This window comes from Hyla sarda, unplaced genomic scaffold (assembly GCF_029499605.1).
Source record: "Hyla sarda isolate aHylSar1 unplaced genomic scaffold, aHylSar1.hap1 scaffold_3295, whole genome shotgun sequence".
Lineage (NCBI taxonomy): Eukaryota > Metazoa > Chordata > Amphibia > Anura > Hylidae > Hyla > Hyla sarda.
In genome coordinates, this window is record NW_026610038.1 from 819 (window position 1) to 20,085 (window position 19,267).

At 46.2% G+C, this 19,267-nt stretch overlaps 7 non-coding genes across 7 annotated transcripts; all 7 read right to left on the reverse strand.

Annotated features, from left to right (window-relative positions):
* Window positions 1–1,299: 1,299 nt before the first annotated feature.
* Window positions 1,300–1,490, reverse strand: LOC130330030 (U2 spliceosomal RNA). The gene has a single exon (XR_008873466.1). It is a non-coding gene; the product is annotated as a U2 spliceosomal RNA (small nuclear RNA).
* A 2,077-nt stretch (window positions 1,491–3,567) lies between these two features.
* On the reverse strand, window positions 3,568–3,758 carry LOC130330033 (U2 spliceosomal RNA). The gene has a single exon (XR_008873469.1). It is a non-coding gene; the product is annotated as a U2 spliceosomal RNA (small nuclear RNA).
* Window positions 3,759–5,837: 2,079 nt separating this feature from the next.
* Window positions 5,838–6,028, reverse strand: LOC130330034 (U2 spliceosomal RNA). Its single transcript, XR_008873470.1, has one exon. It is a non-coding gene; the product is annotated as a U2 spliceosomal RNA (small nuclear RNA).
* A 2,082-nt stretch (window positions 6,029–8,110) lies between these two features.
* On the reverse strand, window positions 8,111–8,301 carry LOC130330036 (U2 spliceosomal RNA). The gene has a single exon (XR_008873471.1). It is a non-coding gene; the product is annotated as a U2 spliceosomal RNA (small nuclear RNA).
* A 2,094-nt stretch (window positions 8,302–10,395) lies between these two features.
* On the reverse strand, window positions 10,396–10,586 carry LOC130330037 (U2 spliceosomal RNA). The gene has a single exon (XR_008873472.1). It is a non-coding gene; the product is annotated as a U2 spliceosomal RNA (small nuclear RNA).
* A 2,080-nt stretch (window positions 10,587–12,666) lies between these two features.
* LOC130330031 (U2 spliceosomal RNA) lies at window positions 12,667–12,857 on the reverse strand. Its single transcript, XR_008873467.1, has one exon. It is a non-coding gene; the product is annotated as a U2 spliceosomal RNA (small nuclear RNA).
* Window positions 12,858–14,944: 2,087 nt separating this feature from the next.
* On the reverse strand, window positions 14,945–15,135 carry LOC130330032 (U2 spliceosomal RNA). Its single transcript, XR_008873468.1, has one exon. It is a non-coding gene; the product is annotated as a U2 spliceosomal RNA (small nuclear RNA).
* Between the last annotated feature and the right edge of the window lie 4,132 nt (window positions 15,136–19,267).

The following is a 19,267-nucleotide window of genomic DNA, read 5'->3' on the forward strand; positions in this document are numbered from 1 at the left end:
TGCTAAGGCTCCTGGGCCTGGACACAGCAGCGGCTGCAATATCTCAACGGAGAATACGTTTATATATATGTGTGTGTGTGCGCGTATATATATATATATATATATATATATATATATATATATATATATATTTCTCCGCCGAAATCACTTTTAAACCCATTTCCACCTTTTTTTCCCTTCTCTTCCTCTTACTTTTTTTTCACGTTTTTTTACGTTTTTCTCCTTTTCGCCTCTTTTCTGGGCGTATTATTCTTCTTTTTCTTCTTTTTTTTCGTCTAATGCATACCCCATCAGTGCAGCAATGCTTATTCAATACCGCCAGCAGATGGAGACACTGGGGGATAATTTTCTAAGGATTTATACTGATTTTTCCTGTCTGAATTTGTCGCACAGAAAGTTGCAGGCCAAATATGTGTGACATTTCTGCGACTTTAGCTTCTAGAGCATTTTTACAACATTATACATAGGTGCTGAATACATAAAAAGCGACTGTTCAGCGACAGACAAGTCGCATCGGCTGAAAGTAGGCCAGAATGTCAGTCCATGTTGGAGCAGGTTTAGATACAGTCTAAAGCATAGATCTCAAAGTCTGTGCACAGAATTTAGCAAGGGCCTCGCACCTTCTGATGCATCAGGTAGGTGCACAATAGCATAGCCTAACCCTCTGTACTTTGGTCTATATTGATGCGGGACATAGACAGCCAGCTGATGACCAATCCATTAGTGCAATGGATGGCTGGAAGCATTTGTCTTTGCCTTTGCAATACCACAGAAGCAATGCATGGTCAATGTACAGCAATGACACACCTGTGTGAACAGCCAGGAGACCCCCCCCCCCCATGTTATGTTACATAGTTACATAGTTAGTACGGTCGAAAAAAGACATATGTCCATCAAGTTCAACCAGGGAATTAAGGGGTAGGGGTGTGGCGCGATATTGGGGAAGGGATGAGATTTTATATTTCTTCATAAGCATTAATCTTATTTTGTCAATTAGGAACATTCAGCACCCACCCGCTATCAAGGCAGCTGCCTATCATGTCATGCCCTACCTGCACAGGTGTGCTGGCTACTCAAATGATCCAATTAAGGAGGCCATTTAGTCAGCAGCAGCAGAAGTCCTGTGCCTGGACGCTCCAACAGCGGCCAGACACAAGCAGAAGCAGAAGCAGCAGCAGCACCACCTTTTGTTTTTTGGCTGCAGCAGCAGCAGCAGCAAGGCCCACAGGGCTGGCTAGCTGGCTAGCCAGCAAGCAGGTAGCAATGAAAGTAGGAATCTTTCTTTTTAACCCTGTAAGGGGGTGGTGCACTGTACCCGAAGATACTGCCATATCGGGTCAATGCATAGGGCGACGGAAGCAAGCTTCGAAATCGGCCCCCGTTCTCAAAAATCCATTTAATATATGGTCCCCAGATAGGGGACGTATCAGATATTAAACTGATAAGAACAGATACTACACTTGATCTTAGCCAAAAGGCCGAGAAGCGATAACCGTGAAAGGGGCGGGCCCAACAAGGTCCCCTTCATGGGCACTATCACTGCTTGCTGTCAGGGAGGCTGCCAGACAATTTTCCATGCACACTCTGGGCTGGGGGGCAGTCAACCACCAGTACACACAGCAGAACCTAAACCCATACCATTATTGCTAAGCAGCAAGACAGGGGCCCATTGCACTCCCACGGGGCCTTTTTAAATGCAATCCATAACCCGGATTTGCCAGGAACCCTTCTTACTCCTCCTACTTGCATGTGACACTGGGCTTAGGATCTGCATAGGAAACACACACACAAGCACACACCTACCTTTGTTGCCTGCAGATGCCTCCTTGGCTGTCCCCAAACGGTATCAAACCAACACCCACGGGAAGCTGTAAGCATAGAGGACATGCCTGCACCCCATTGGACTTACCTGTGTGGGTTAAACCCGGGTTATTTGACAACCTATGGCGGTGATGGTTCTGCTCAGGCAGAGCAGTGCTGATGCTCCTCATAAAGCTGTCGCTGCTGTGAAGGTTCTAGGTGACATCACAAATCCCTATGGTTACATACACAACAAAGCTGGGTTGTTGTTGTTTACACTCTGCAAGGCCTGTGGAAGTGAGTGACATCATAGCACTGTAGTTCTGAGGGTTCTAGATGGATGCAACAATCTCCTGTTGCTTCTATGAAGGCCATAATAGACGACATCACCAAACAGCTCCATAGTCACATACACAGCAAAGGAGAGATGTTGTTTACACCTAGTGATGTCAGTGGTATTGAGTGACATCACAGCACAGTGCTAAGGCTCCTGGGCCTGGACACAGCAGCGGCTGCAATATCTCAACGGAGAATACGTTTATATATATGTGTGTGTGTGCGCGTATATATATATATATATATATATATATATATATATATATATATTTCTCCGCCGAAATCACTTTTAAACCCATTTCCACCTTTTTTTCCCTTCTCTTCCTCTTACTTTTTTTTCACGTTTTTTTACGTTTTTCTCCTTTTCGCCTCTTTTCTGGGCGTATTATTCTTCTTTTTCTTCTTTTTTTTCGTCTAATGCATACCCCATCAGTGCAGCAATGCTTATTCAATACCGCCAGCAGATGGAGACACTGGGGGATAATTTTCTAAGGATTTATACTGATTTTTCCTGTCTGAATTTGTCGCACAGAAAGTTGCAGGCCAAATATGTGTGACATTTCTGCGACTTTAGCTTCTAGAGCATTTTTACAACATTATACATAGGTGCTGAATACATAAAAAGCGACTGTTCAGCGACAGACAAGTCGCATCGGCTGAAAGTAGGCCAGAATGTCAGTCCATGTTGGAGCAGGTTTAGATACAGTCTAAAGCATAGATCTCAAAGTCTGTGCACAGAATTTAGCAAGGGCCTCGCACCTTCTGATGCATCAGGTAGGTGCACAATAGCATAGCCTAACCCTCTGTACTTTGGTCTATATTGATGCGGGACATAGACAGCCAGCTGATGACCAATCCATTAGTGCAATGGATGGCTGGAAGCATTTGTCTTTGCCTTTGCAATACCACAGAAGCAATGCATGGTCAATGTACAGCAATGACACACCTGTGTGAACAGCCAGGAGACCCCCCCCCCCATGTTATGTTACATAGTTACATAGTTAGTACGGTCGAAAAAAGACATATGTCCATCAAGTTCAACCAGGGAATTAAGGGGTAGGGGTGTGGCGCGATATTGGGGAAGGGATGAGATTTTATATTTCTTCATAAGCATTAATCTTATTTTGTCAATTAGGAACATTCAGCACCCACCCGCTATCAAGGCAGCTGCCTATCATGTCATGCCCTACCTGCACAGGTGTGCTGGCTACTCAAATGATCCAATTAAGGAGGCCATTTAGTCAGCAGCAGCAGAAGTCCTGTGCCTGGACGCTCCAACAGTGGCCAGACACAAGCAGAAGCAGAAGCAGCAGCAGCACCACCTTTTGTTTTTTGGCTGCAGCAGCAGCAAGGCCCACAGGGCTGGCTAGCTGGCTAGCCAGCAAGCAGGTAGCAATGAAAGTAGGAATCTTTCTTTTTAACCCTGTAAGGGGGTGGTGCACTGTACCCGAAGATACTGCCATATCGGGTCAATGCATAGGGCGACGGAAGCAAGCTTCGAAATCGGCCCCCGTTCTCAAAAATCCATTTAATATATGGTCCCCAGATAGGGGACGTATCAGATATTAAACTGATAAGAACAGATACTACACTTGATCTTAGCCAAAAGGCCGAGAAGCGATAACCGTGAAAGGGGCGGGCCCAACAAGGTCCCCTTCATGGGCACTATCACTGCTTGCTGTCAGGGAGGCTGCCAGACAATTTTCCATGCACACTCTGGGCTGGGGGGCAGTCAACCACCAGTACACACAGCAGAACCTAAACCCATACCATTATTGCTAAGCAGCAAGACAGGGGCCCATTGCACTCCCACGGGGCCTTTTTAAATGCAATCCATAACCCGGATTTGCCAGGAACCCTTCTTACTCCTCCTACTTGCATGTGACACTGGGCTTAGGATCTGCATAGGAAACACACACACAAGCACACACCTACCTTTGTTGCCTGCAGATGCCTCCTTGGCTGTCCCCAAACGGTATCAAACCAACACCCACGGGAAGCTGTAAGCATAGAGGACATGCCTGCACCCCATTGGACTTACCTGTGTGGGTTAAACCCGGGTTATTTGACAACCTATGGCGGTGATGGTTCTGCTCAGGCAGAGCAGTGCTGATGCTCCTCATAAAGCTGTCGCTGCTGTGAAGGTTCTAGGTGACATCACACATCCCTATGGTTACATACACAACAAAGCTGGGTTGTTGTTGTTTACACTCTGCAAGGCCTGTGGAAGTGAGTGACATCATAGCACTGTAGTTCTGAGGGTTCTAGATGGATGCAACAATCTCCTGTTGCTTCTATGAAGGCCATAATAGACGACATCACCAAACAGCTCCATAGTCACATACACAGCAAAGGAGAGATGTTGTTTACACCTAGTGATGTCAGTGGTATTGAGTGACATCACAGCACAGTGCTAAGGCTCCTGGGCCTGGACACAGCAGCGGCTGCAATATCTCAACGGAGAATACGTTTATATATATGTGTGTGTGTGCGCGTATATATATATATATATATATATATATATATATATATATATATATTTCTCCGCCGAAATCACTTTTAAACCCATTTCCACCTTTTTTTCCCTTCTCTTCCTCTTACTTTTTTTTCACGTTTTTTTACGTTTTTCTCCTTTTCGCCTCTTTTCTGGGCGTATTATTCTTCTTTTTCTTCTTTTTTTTCGTCTAATGCATACCCCATCAGTGCAGCAATGCTTATTCAATACCGCCAGCAGATGGAGACACTGGGGGATAATTTTCTAAGGATTTATACTGATTTTTCCTGTCTGAATTTGTCGCACAGAAAGTTGCAGGCCAAATATGTGTGACATTTCTGCGACTTTAGCTTCTAGAGCATTTTTACAACATTATACATAGGTGCTGAATACATAAAAAGCGACTGTTCAGCGACAGACAAGTCGCATCGGCTGAAAGTAGGCCAGAATGTCAGTCCATGTTGGAGCAGGTTTAGATACAGTCTAAAGCATAGATCTCAAAGTCTGTGCACAGAATTTAGCAAGGGCCTCGCACCTTCTGATGCATCAGGTAGGTGCACAATAGCATAGCCTAACCCTCTGTACTTTGGTCTATATTGATGCGGGACATAGACAGCCAGCTGATGACCAATCCATTAGTGCAATGGATGGCTGGAAGCATTTGTCTTTGCCTTTGCAATACCACAGAAGCAATGCATGGTCAATGTACAGCAATGACACACCTGTGTGAACAGCCAGGAGACCCCCCCCCCCATGTTATGTTACATAGTTACATAGTTAGTACGGTCGAAAAAAGACATATGTCCATCAAGTTCAACCAGGGAATTAAGGGGTAGGGGTGTGGCGCGATATTGGGGAAGGGATGAGATTTTATATTTCTTCATAAGCATTAATCTTATTTTGTCAATTAGGAACATTCAGCACCCACCCGCTATCAAGGCAGCTGCCTATCATGTCATGCCCTACCTGCACAGGTGTGCTGGCTACTCAAATGATCCAATTAAGGAGGCCATTTAGTCAGCAGCAGCAGAAGTCCTGTGCCTGGACGCTCCAACAGCGGCCAGACACAAGCAGAAGCAGAAGCAGCAGCAGCACCACCTTTTGTTTTTTGGCTGCAGCAGCAGCAAGGCCCACAGGGCTGGCTAGCTGGCTAGCCAGCAAGCAGGTAGCAATGAAAGTAGGAATCTTTCTTTTTAACCCTGTAAGGGGGTGGTGCACTGTACCCGAAGATACTGCCATATCGGGTCAATGCATAGGGCGACGGAAGCAAGCTTCGAAATCGGCCCCCGTTCTCAAAAATCCATTTAATATATGGTCCCCAGATAGGGGACGTATCAGATATTAAACTGATAAGAACAGATACTACACTTGATCTTAGCCAAAAGGCCGAGAAGCGATAACCGTGAAAGGGGCGGGCCCAACAAGGTCCCCTTCATGGGCACTATCACTGCTTGCTGTCAGGGAGGCTGCCAGACAATTTTCCATGCACACTCTGGGCTGGGGGGCAGTCAACCACCAGTACACACAGCAGAACCTAAACCCATACCATTATTGCTAAGCAGCAAGACAGGGGCCCATTGCACTCCCACGGGGCCTTTTTAAATGCAATCCATAACCCGGATTTGCCAGGAACCCTTCTTACTCCTCCTACTTGCATGTGACACTGGGCTTAGGATCTGCATAGGAAACACACACACAAGCACACACCTACCTTTGTTGCCTGCAGATGCCTCCTTGGCTGTCCCCAAACGGTATCAAACCAACACCCACGGGAAGCTGTAAGCATAGAGGACATGCCTGCACCCCATTGGACTTACCTGTGTGGGTTAAACCCGGGTTATTTGACAACCTATGGCGGTGATGGTTCTGCTCAGGCAGAGCAGTGCTGATGCTCCTCATAAAGCTGTCGCTGCTGTGAAGGTTCTAGGTGACATCACAAATCCCTATGGTTACATACACAACAAAGCTGGGTTGTTGTTGTTTACACTCTGCAAGGCCTGTGGAAGTGAGTGACATCATAGCACTGTAGTTCTGAGGGTTCTAGATGGATGCAACAATCTCCTGTTGCTTCTATGAAGGCCATAATAGACGACATCACCAAACAGCTCCATAGTCACATACACAGCAAAGGAGAGATGTTGTTTACACCTAGTGATGTCAGTGGTATTGAGTGACATCACAGCACAGTGCTAAGGCTCCTGGGCCTGGACACAGCAGCGGCTGCAATATCTCAACGGAGAATACGTTTATATATATGTGTGTGTGTGCGCGTATATATATATATATATATATATATATATATATATATATATTTCTCCGCCGAAATCACTTTTAAACCCATTTCCACCTTTTTTTCCCTTCTCTTCCTCTTACTTTTTTTTCAAGTTTTTTTACGTTTTTCTCCTTTTCGCCTCTTTTCTGGGCGTATTATTCTTCTTTTTCTTCTTTTTTTTCGTCTAATGCATACCCCATCAGTGCAGCAATGCTTATTCAATACCGCCAGCAGATGGAGACACTGGGGGATAATTTTCTAAGGATTTATACTGATTTTTCCTGTCTGAATTTGTCGCACAGAAAGTTGCAGGCCAAATATGTGTGACATTTCTGCGACTTTAGCTTCTAGAGCATTTTTACAACATTATACATAGGTGCTGAATACATAAAAAGCGACTGTTCAGCGACAGACAAGTCGCATCGGCTGAAAGTAGGCCAGAATGTCAGTCCATGTTGGAGCAGGTTTAGATACAGTCTAAAGCATAGATCTCAAAGTCTGTGCACAGAATTTAGCAAGGGCCTCGCACCTTCTGATGCATCAGGTAGGTGCACAATAGCATAGCCTAACCCTCTGTACTTTGGTCTATATTGATGCGGGACATAGACAGCCAGCTGATGACCAATCCATTAGTGCAATGGATGGCTGGAAGCATTTGTCTTTGCCTTTGCAATACCACAGAAACAATGCATGGTCAATGTACAGCAATGACACACCTGTGTGAACAGTCAGGAGACCCCCCCCCCCCATGTTATGTTACATAGTTACATAGTTAGTACGGTCGAAAAAAGACATATGTCCATCAAGTTCAACCAGGGAATTAAGGGGTAGGGGTGTGGCGCGATATTGGGGAAGGGATGAGATTTTATATTTCTTCATAAGCATTAATCTTATTTTGTCAATTAGGAACATTCAGCACCCACCCGCTATCAAGGCAGCTGCCTATCATGTCATGCCCTACCTGCACAGGTGTGCTGGCTACTCAAATGATCCAATTAAGGAGGCCATGTAGTCAGCAGCAGCAGAAGTCCTGTGCCTGGACGCTCCAACAGCGGCCAGACACAAGCAGAAGCAGAAGCAGCAGCAGCACCACCTTTTGTTTTTTGGCTGCAGCAGCAGCAGCAGCAAGGCCCACAGGGCTGGCTAGCTGGCTAGCCAGCAAGCAGGTAGCAATGAAAGTAGGAATCTTTCTTTTTAACCCTGTAAGGGGGTGGTGCACTGTACCCGAAGATACTGCCATATCGGGTCAATGCATAGGGCGACGGAAGCAAGCTTCGAAATCGGCCCCCGTTCTCAAAAATCCATTTAATATATGGTCCCCAGATAGGGGACGTATCAGATATTAAACTGATAAGAACAGATACTACACTTGATCTTAGCCAAAAGGCCGAGAAGCGATAACCGTGAAAGGGGCGGGCCCAACAAGGTCCCCTTCATGGGCACTATCACTGCTTGCTGTCAGGGAGGCTGCCAGACAATTTTCCATGCACACTCTGGGCTGGGGGGCAGTCAACCACCAGTACACACAGCAGAACCTAAACCCATACCATTATTGCTAAGCAGCAAGACAGGGGCCCATTGCACTCCCACGGGGCCTTTTTAAATGCAATCCATAACCCGGATTTGCCAGGAACCCTTCTTACTCCTCCTACTTGCATGTGACACTGGGCTTAGGATCTGCATAGGAAACACACACACAAGCACACACCTACCTTTGTTGCCTGCAGATGCCTCCTTGGCTGTCCCCAAACGGTATCAAACCAACACCCACGGGAAGCTGTAAGCATAGAGGACATGCCTGCACCCCATTGGACTTACCTGTGTGGGTTAAACCCGGGTTATTTGACAACCTATGGCGGTGATGGTTCTGCTCAGGCAGAGCAGTGCTGATGCTCCTCATAAAGCTGTCGCTGCTGTGAAGGTTCTAGGTGACATCACAAATCCCTATGGTTACATACACAACAAAGCTGGGTTGTTGTTGTTTACACTCTGCAAGGCCTGTGGAAGTGAGTGACATCATAGCACTGTAGTTCTGAGGGTTCTAGATGGATGCAACAATCTCCTGTTGCTTCTATGAAGGCCATAATAGACGACATCACCAAACAGCTCCATAGTCACATACACAGCAAAGGAGAGATGTTGTTTACACCTAGTGATGTCAGTGGTATTGAGTGACATCACAGCACAGTGCTAAGGCTCCTGGGCCTGGACACAGCAGCGGCTGCAATATCTCAACGGAGAATACGTTTATATATATGTGTGTGTGTGCGCGTATATATATATATATATATATATATATATATATATATATATATATATATATATTTCTCCGCCGAAATCACTTTTAAACCCATTTCCACCTTTTTTTCCCTTCTCTTCCTCTTACTTTTTTTTCACGTTTTTTTACGTTTTTCTCCTTTTCGCCTCTTTTCTGGGCGTATTATTCTTCTTTTTCTTCTTTTTTTTCGTCTAATGCATACCCCATCAGTGCAGCAATGCTTATTCAATACCGCCAGCAGATGGAGACACTGGGGGATAATTTTCTAAGGATTTATACTGATTTTTCCTGTCTGAATTTGTCGCACAGAAAGTTGCAGGCCAAATATGTGTGACATTTCTGCGACTTTAGCTTCTAGAGCATTTTTACAACATTATACATAGGTGCTGAATACATAAAAAGCGACTGTTCAGCGACAGACAAGTCGCATCGGCTGAAAGTAGGCCAGAATGTCAGTCCATGTTGGAGCAGGTTTAGATACAGTCTAAAGCATAGATCTCAAAGTCTGTGCACAGAATTTAGCAAGGGCCTCGCACCTTCTGATGCATCAGGTAGGTGCACAATAGCATAGCCTAACCCTCTGTACTTTGGTCTATATTGATGCGGGACATAGACAGCCAGCTGATGACCAATCCATTAGTGCAATGGATGGCTGGAAGCATTTGTCTTTGCCTTTGCAATACCACAGAAGCAATGCATGGTCAATGTACAGCAATGACACACCTGTGTGAACAGCCAGGAGACCCCCCCCCCCCATGTTATGTTACATAGTTACATAGTTAGTACGGTCGAAAAAAGACATATGTCCATCAAGTTCAACCAGGGAATTAAGGGGTAGGGGTGTGGCGCGATATTGGGGAAGGGATGAGATTTTATATTTCTTCATAAGCATTAATCTTATTTTGTCAATTAGGAACATTCAGCACCCACCCGCTATCAAGGCAGCTGCCTATCATGTCATGCCCTACCTGCACAGGTGTGCTGGCTACTCAAATGATCCAATTAAGGAGGCCATTTAGTCAGCAGCAGCAGAAGTCCTGTGCCTGGACGCTCCAACAGCGGCCAGACACAAGCAGAAGCAGAAGCAGCAGCAGCACCACCTTTTGTTTTTTGGCTGCAGCAGCAGCAGCAGCAAGGCCCACAGGGCTGGCTAGCTGGCTAGCCAGCAAGCAGGTAGCAATGAAAGTAGGAATCTTTCTTTTTAACCCTGTAAGGGGGTGGTGCACTGTACCCGAAGATACTGCCATATCGGGTCAATGCATAGGGCGACGGAAGCAAGCTTCGAAATCGGCCCCCGTTCTCAAAAATCCATTTAATATATGGTCCCCAGATAGGGGACGTATCAGATATTAAACTGATAAGAACAGATACTACACTTGATCTTAGCCAAAAGGCCGAGAAGCGATAACCGTGAAAGGGGCGGGCCCAACAAGGTCCCCTTCATGGGCACTATCACTGCTTGCTGTCAGGGAGGCTGCCAGACAATTTTCCATGCACACTCTGGGCTGGGGGGCAGTCAACCACCAGTACACACAGCAGAACCTAAACCCATACCATTATTGCTAAGCAGCAAGACAGGGGCCCATTGCACTCCCACGGGGCCTTTTTAAATGCAATCCATAACCCGGATTTGCCAGGAACCCTTCTTACTCCTCCTACTTGCATGTGACACTGGGCTTAGGATCTGCATAGGAAACACACACACAAGCACACACCTACCTTTGTTGCCTGCAGATGCCTCCTTGGCTGTCCCCAAACGGTATCAAACCAACACCCACGGGAAGCTGTAAGCATAGAGGACATGCCTGCACCCCATTGGACTTACCTGTGTGGGTTAAACCCGGGTTATTTGACAACCTATGGCGGTGATGGTTCTGCTCAGGCAGAGCAGTGCTGATGCTCCTCATAAAGCTGTCGCTGCTGTGAAGGTTCTAGGTGACATCACAAATCCCTATGGTTACATACACAACAAAGCTGGGTTGTTGTTGTTTACACTCTGCAAGGCCTGTGGAAGTGAGTGACATCATAGCACTGTAGTTCTGAGGGTTCTAGATGGATGCAACAATCTCCTGTTGCTTCTATGAAGGCCATAATAGACGACATCACCAAACAGCTCCATAGTCACATACACAGCAAAGGAGAGATGTTGTTTACACCTAGTGATGTCAGTGGTATTGAGTGACATCACAGCACAGTGCTAAGGCTCCTGGGCCTGGACACAGCAGCGGCTGCAATATCTCAACGGAGAATACGTTTATATATATGTGTGTGTGTGCGCGTATATATATATATATATATATATATATATATATATATATTTCTCCGCCGAAATCACTTTTAAACCCATTTCCACCTTTTTTTCCCTTCTCTTCCTCTTACTTTTTTTTCACGTTTTTTTACGTTTTTCTCCTTTTCGCCTCTTTTCTGGGCGTATTATTCTTCTTTTTCTTCTTTTTTTTCGTCTAATGCATACCCCATCAGTGCAGCAATGCTTATTCAATACCGCCAGCAGATGGAGACACTGGGGGATAATTTTCTAAGGATTTATACTGATTTTTCCTGTCTGAATTTGTCGCACAGAAAGTTGCAGGCCAAATATGTGTGACATTTCTGCGACTTTAGCTTCTAGAGCATTTTTACAACATTATACATAGGTGCTGAATACATAAAAAGCGACTGTTCAGCGACAGACAAGTCGCATCGGCTGAAAGTAGGCCAGAATGTCAGTCCATGTTGGAGCAGGTTTAGATACAGTCTAAAGCATAGATCTCAAAGTCTGTGCACAGAATTTAGCAAGGGCCTCGCACCTTCTGATGCATCAGGTAGGTGCACAATAGCATAGCCTAACCCTCTGTACTTTGGTCTATATTGATGCGGGACATAGACAGCCAGCTGATGACCAATCCATTAGTGCAATGGATGGCTGGAAGCATTTGTCTTTGCCTTTGCAATACCACAGAAGCAATGCATGGTCAATGTACAGCAATGACACACCTGTGTGAACAGCCAGGAGACCCCCCCCCCCCATGTTATGTTACATAGTTACATAGTTAGTACGGTCGAAAAAAGACATATGTCCATCAAGTTCAACCAGGGAATTAAGGGGTAGGGGTGTGGCGCGATATTGGGGAAGGGATGAGATTTTATATTTCTTCATAAGCATTAATCTTATTTTGTCAATTAGGAACATTCAGCACCCACCCGCTATCAAGGCAGCTGCCTATCATGTCATGCCCTACCTGCACAGGTGTGCTGGCTACTCAAATGATCCAATTAAGGAGGCCATTTAGTCAGCAGCAGCAGAAGTCCTGTGCCTGGACGCTCCAACAGCGGCCAGACACAAGCAGAAGCAGAAGCAGCAGCAGCACCACCTTTTGTTTTTTGGCTGCAGCAGCAGCAGCAGCAAGGCCCACAGGGCTGGCTAGCTGGCTAGCCAGCAAGCAGGTAGCAATGAAAGTAGGAATCTTTCTTTTTAACCCTGTAAGGGGGTGGTGCACTGTACCCGAAGATACTGCCATATCGGGTCAATGCATAGGGCGACGGAAGCAAGCTTCGAAATCGGCCCCCGTTCTCAAAAATCCATTTAATATATGGTCCCCAGATAGGGGACGTATCAGATATTAAACTGATAAGAACAGATACTACACTTGATCTTAGCCAAAAGGCCGAGAAGCGATAACCGTGAAAGGGGCGGGCCCAACAAGGTCCCCTTCATGGGCACTATCACTGCTTGCTGTCAGGGAGGCTGCCAGACAATTTTCCATGCACACTCTGGGCTGGGGGGCAGTCAACCACCAGTACACACAGCAGAACCTAAACCCATACCATTATTGCTAAGCAGCAAGACAGGGGCCCATTGCACTCCCACGGGGCCTTTTTAAATGCAATCCATAACCCGGATTTGCCAGGAACCCTTCTTACTCCTCCTACTTGCATGTGACACTGGGCTTAGGATCTGCATAGGAAACACACACACAAGCACACACCTACCTTTGTTGCCTGCAGATGCCTCCTTGGCTGTCCCCAAACGGTATCAAACCAACACCCACGGGAAGCTGTAAGCATAGAGGACATGCCTGCACCCCATTGGACTTACCTGTGTGGGTTAAACCCGGGTTATTTGACAACCTATGGCGGTGATGGTTCTGCTCAGGCAGAGCAGTGCTGATGCTCCTCATAAAGCTGTCGCTGCTGTGAAGGTTCTAGGTGACATCACAAATCCCTATGGTTACATACACAACAAAGCTGGGTTGTTGTTGTTTACACTCTGCAAGGCCTGTGGAAGTGAGTGACATCATAGCACTGTAGTTCTGAGGGTTCTAGATGGATGCAACAATCTCCTGTTGCTTCTATGAAGGCCATAATAGACGACATCACCAAACAGCTCCATAGTCACATACACAGCAAAGGAGAGATGTTGTTTACACCTAGTGATGTCAGTGGTATTGAGTGACATCACAGCACAGTGCTAAGGCTCCTGGGCCTGGACACAGCAGCGGCTGCAATATCTCAACGGAGAATACGTTTATATATATGTGTGTGTGTGCGCGTATATATATATATATATATATATATATATATATATATATATATATTTCTCCGCCGAAATCACTTTTAAACCCATTTCCACCTTTTTTTCCCTTCTCTTCCTCTTACTTTTTTTTCACGTTTTTTTACGTTTTTCTCCTTTTCGCCTCTTTTCTGGGCGTATTATTCTTCTTTTTCTTCTTTTTTTTCGTCTAATGCATACCCCATCAGTGCAGCAATGCTTATTCAATACCGCCAGCAGATGGAGACACTGGGGGATAATTTTCTAAGGATTTATACTGATTTTTCCTGTCTGAATTTGTCGCACAGAAAGTTGCAGGCCAAATATGTGTGACATTTCTGCGACTTTAGCTTCTAGAGCATTTTTACAACATTATACATAGGTGCTGAATACATAAAAAGCGACTGTTCAGCGACAGACAAGTCGCATCGGCTGAAAGTAGGCCAGAATGTCAGTCCATGTTGGAGCAGGTTTAGATACAGTCTAAAGCATAGATCTCAAAGTCTGTGCACAGAATTTAGCAAGGGCCTCGCACCTTCTGATGCATCAGGTAGGTGCACAATAGCATAGCCTAACCCTCTGTACTTTGGTCTATATTGATGCGGGACATAGACAGCCAGCTGATGACCAATCCATTAGTGCAATGGATGGCTGGAAGCATTTGTCTTTGCCTTTGCAATACCACAGAAGCAATGCATGGTCAATGTACAGCAATGACACACCTGTGTGAACAGCCAGGAGACCCCCCCCCCCCCATGTTATGTTACATAGTTACATAGTTAGTACGGTCGAAAAAAGACATATGTCCATCAAGTTCAACCAGGGAATTAAGGGGTAGGGGTGTGGCGCGATATTGGGGAAGGGATGAGATTTTATATTTCTTCATAAGCATTAATCTTATTTTGTCAATTAGGAACATTCAGCACCCACCCGCTATCAAGGCAGCTGCCTATCATGTCATGCCCTACCTGCACAGGTGTGCTGGCTACTCAAATGATCCAATTAAGGAGGCCATTTAGTCAGCAGCAGCAGAAGTCCTGTGCCTGGACGCTCCAACAGCGGCCAGACACAAGCAGAAGCAGAAGCAGCAGCAGCACCACCTTTTGTTTTTTGGCTGCAGCAGCAGCAGCAGCAAGGCCCACAGGGCTGGCTAGCTGGCTAGCCAGCAAGCAGGTAGCAATGAAAGTAGGAATCTTTCTTTTTAACCCTGTAAGGGGGTGGTGCACTGTACCCGAAGATACTGCCATATCGGGTCAATGCATAGGGCGACGGAAGCAAGCTTCGAAATCGGCCCCCGTTCTCAAAAATCCATTTAATATATGGTCCCCAGATAGGGGACGTATCAGATATTAAACTGATAAGAACAGATACTACACTTGATCTTAGCCAAAAGGCCGAGAAGCGATAACCGTGAAAGGGGCGGGCCCAACAAGGTCCCCTTCATGGGCACTATCACTGCTTGCTGTCAGGGAGGCTGCCAGACAATTTTCCATGCACACTCTGGGCTGGGGGGCAGTCAACCACCAGTACACACAGCAGAACCTAAACCCATACCATTATTGCTAAGCAGCAAGACAGGGGCCCATTGCACTCCCACGGGGCCTTTTTAACCCCTTCCCGCTATTGGACGTATGCATACGTCCAGGCGAATTACACGTTCGCGCAAATGGACGTATGCATACGTCCAAGCGATCTCCTGCTCTGCCGCGGGCAGCGCAGGAGATCGCGGGTGGGACTCAGCTGTCAATCACAGCCGGAGTCCCACCGCAGCTGCCGGGGCCGCGATCGCGCCGGTCCCGGCAGCATTAACCCCATAGATGCCGTGATCAGTCTGATCACGGCATCTATGGTGTTTGCAGGGGGAACGCTCTCCCCCTGCCCATCAACGCGGCGCCGCGATAAAATAAGGGGGATCGGGGGTGTCCAAGACACCCTCGATCCCCCTTGAAGAGATAGGAGTGAGGTGGCAGGGTTGCCACCCCTCCTATCCCTGCTATTGATCGGCGGAGCGGCCGACCAATAGCAGACTGGGGGCGGGGGGGTTAAAGTTCGGTTCCCCGCGCTATGCCCGCCCATCGGTGTCCGGGCACAGCGGGGGGAACTGTGTAGTAGAGGCGGCGGCGGCAGCGGCGATCACTTACCCGGCGGCGGAGCTCCAGATGACGGCGGCGGCTGTGATCACGGCGGCGGTGGAGGTGAGTATGACGCCGCGTGTCCAGGAGTCTGTTGCCTAGCAACATCTGCAGGGCGACAGTTTAGAGAGTGGTCTCTAAACTGTCGCCCTCCAGATGTTGCAAAACTACAACTCCCACCATGCCTTGACAGCTGTTTGCTGTGTTGGCATGCTGGGAGTTGTAGTTTTGCAAGATTTAGAGGGGTTCAGGCTAGAGATCACTGACAGTGGTCTCTAAACTGTAGCCCTCCAGATATTACAAAACTACAACTCCCAGCATGCCCAGACAGCAGTTTGCTGTCTTAGCATGCTGAGATTTGTAGTTTTGCAACATCTGGAGGGCCACAGTTTAGAGACCACTGTCAGTGATCTCCAGCCTGAACCCCTCTAAATCTTGCAAAACTACAACTCCCAGCATTCAGGAACAGCAAATGGCTGTCTCGGCATGCTGGGAGTTGTACTTGCGTGCCTCCAGCTGTTGCATAACTACATCTCCCAGCATTCCCTTTGGCAATCAGTACATGCTGAGAGTTGTAGTTCTGCAACAGCTGGAGGCACACTGGTTGGGAAATACCGAGTTAGGTAATAGGTTCTATTACCTAACTCAGTATTTTCCAACCAGTGTGCCTCCAGCTGTTGCAAAACTACAACTCCCAGCATGCACGTTCTGTCAGTGCATGCTGGGAGTTGTAGTTTTGCCCCCCCCCCCCCCCCCCCCTCCCATGTGAATGTACAGGTTACATTCACACTGGCGGCGGATTACAGTGAATTCCCTGCTTCAGGTTTGAGCTGCAGCAGCCGCAGCTCAAACTCCTAGCGGGAGACTCAGTGTAATCCGCCGTCAGTGTGAATGTAACCTAAAAACACTACACTAACATAAAATAAAGAGTAAAACACTACATATACACACGTACACTGCCCCCCCCCCCCACCACCCCTTCCCCCCCAATAAAAATGAAAAACGTATCCTACAGCAGTGTTTCCAAAACGGAGCCTCCAGCTGTTGCAAAACAAAAACTCCCAGCATTTCCGGACAGCCATTGACTGTCCAAGCATGCTGGGAGTTTAGCAACAGCTGGAGGCACCCTGTTTGAGAATCACTGGTGTAAAATACCCCTATGTCCACCCCTATGCAAATCCCTAATTTAGGCCTCAAATGCGCACGGCGCTCTCTCACTTTGGAGCCCTGTCGTATTTCAAGGCAACAGTTTAGGGCCACATATGGGGTATCGCCGTACTCGGGAGAAATTGCCTAACAAATTTTGGGGGGCGTTTTCTCCTTTTACCCCTTATGAAAAGGTAAAGTTGGGGTCTACACCAGCATGTTAGTGTAAAAAAAAAACATTTTTGTACACTAACATACTGGTGTTGCCCCATACTTTAAAATTTCACAAGCGGTAAAAGAAAAAAAGCCTCCAAAATTTGTAACGCAATTTCTCCTGAGGACGGAGATACCCCATATGTGGGCGCAAAGTGTTCTGGGGACGCACAACAAGGCTCAGAAGGGAGAGTGCACCATGTAAATTTGAGGTCTAAATTGGTGATTTGCACAGGGGTGGCTGATTTTACAGCGGTTCTGACATAAGTGCAAAACAATAAATACCCACATGTGACCCCATTTTGGAAACTACACCCCTCACGGAATGTAACAAGGGGTACAGTGAGCATTTACGCCCCACAGGTGTCTGACAGATCTTTGAAACAGGGGTCTGTGAAAATGAAAAATAAAATTTTTAATTTGCACAGCCCACTGTTCCAAAGATCCGTCAAATGCCAGTGGGGTGTAAATTCTCCCTGCACCCCTTATTACCTTCCGTGAGGGGTGTAGTTTTAAAAATGGGGTCACATGTGGGGGGTCCACTGTTCTGGCACCACGGGGGGCTTTGGAAATGCACATGGCCAAATTCTCTCTCCAAAAGCTCAATGATGCTCCTTCTCTTCTGAGCATTGTAGTTCGCCCCCAGTGCACTTCACGTCCACTTATTGGGTATTTCCATACTCAGAAGAGATGGGGTTACAAATTTTGGGGGGTATTTTCTGCTATTATCCCTTGTAAAAATGTAAAATTTGGGGGAAAACAAGCATTTTAGTGTAAAAAAAATATTTTTTTTTTACATATGCAAAAGTAGTGAAACACCTGTGGGGTATTAAGGTTCACTTTACCCCTTGTTACGTTCCCCAAGGGGTCTAGTTTCCAAAATGGTATGCCATGTGGTTTTTTTTTTCTGTCCTGGCACCATAGGTGCTTCCTAAATGCGGCATGCCCCCAGAGCAAAATTTGCTTCCAAAAAGCCAAATGTGACTCCTTCTCTTCTGAGACCTGTAGTGCGCCAGCAGAGCACTTTTCATCCCCATATTGGGTGTCTTCTGAATTGGGAGAAATTGGGCTTCAAATGTTGGGGGGTATTTTCTGCTATTACCTTTTTTAAAAATGTAAAATTTTTGCTAAACCAAGCATTTTTGGTAAAAAAAAAATTTTTTTTTTTACATATGCAAAAGTCGTGAAACACCTGTGGGGTATTAAGGTTCACTTTATCCCTTGTTACGTTCCTCAAGGAGTCTAGTTTCCAAAATGGTATGCCATGTCATTTTTTTTTTGCTGTCCTGGCACCATAGGGGCTTCCTAAATGCGACATGCCCCCTGAGCAAAATTTGCTCTCAAAAAGCCAAATATGACTCCTTCTCTTCTGAGCATTGTAGTTCGCCCGTAATGCACTTCAGGTCAACTTATGGGGTACCTCCATACTCAGAAGAGATGGGGTTACAAATTTTGGGGGGTATTTTCTGCTATTAACCCTTGCAAAAATGTGAAATTTGGGGGGAAACACACATTTTAGTGAAATTATTATTTTTATTCTTTTACATATGCAAAAGTCATGAAACACCTGTGGGGTATTAAGGCTCACTTTATTCCTTTTTACGTTCCTCAAGGGGTCTAGTTTCCAAAATGGTATGCCATGTTTTTTTTATTTGCTGTTTTGGCACCATAGGGGCTTCCTAAATGCAACATGCCCCCAAAAAACCATTTCAGAAAAACGTACTCTCCAAAATCCCCTTGTCGCTCCTTCGCTTCTGAGCCCTCTACTGCGCCCGCCGAACAGTTTACATAGACATATGAGGTATGTGCTTACTCGAGAGAAATTGGGCTACAAATTCAAGTATAAATTTTATCCTTTTACCCCTTGTAAAAATTCAAAAATTGGGTCTACAAGAACATGCAAGTGTAAAAAATGAAGATTTTGAATTTTCTCCTTCACTTTGCTGCTTTTCCTGTGAAACACCTAAAGGGTTAAAACACTTACTGAATGTCATTTTGAATACTTTGGGGGGTGCAGTTTTTGTAATGGGGTCATTTATGGGGTATT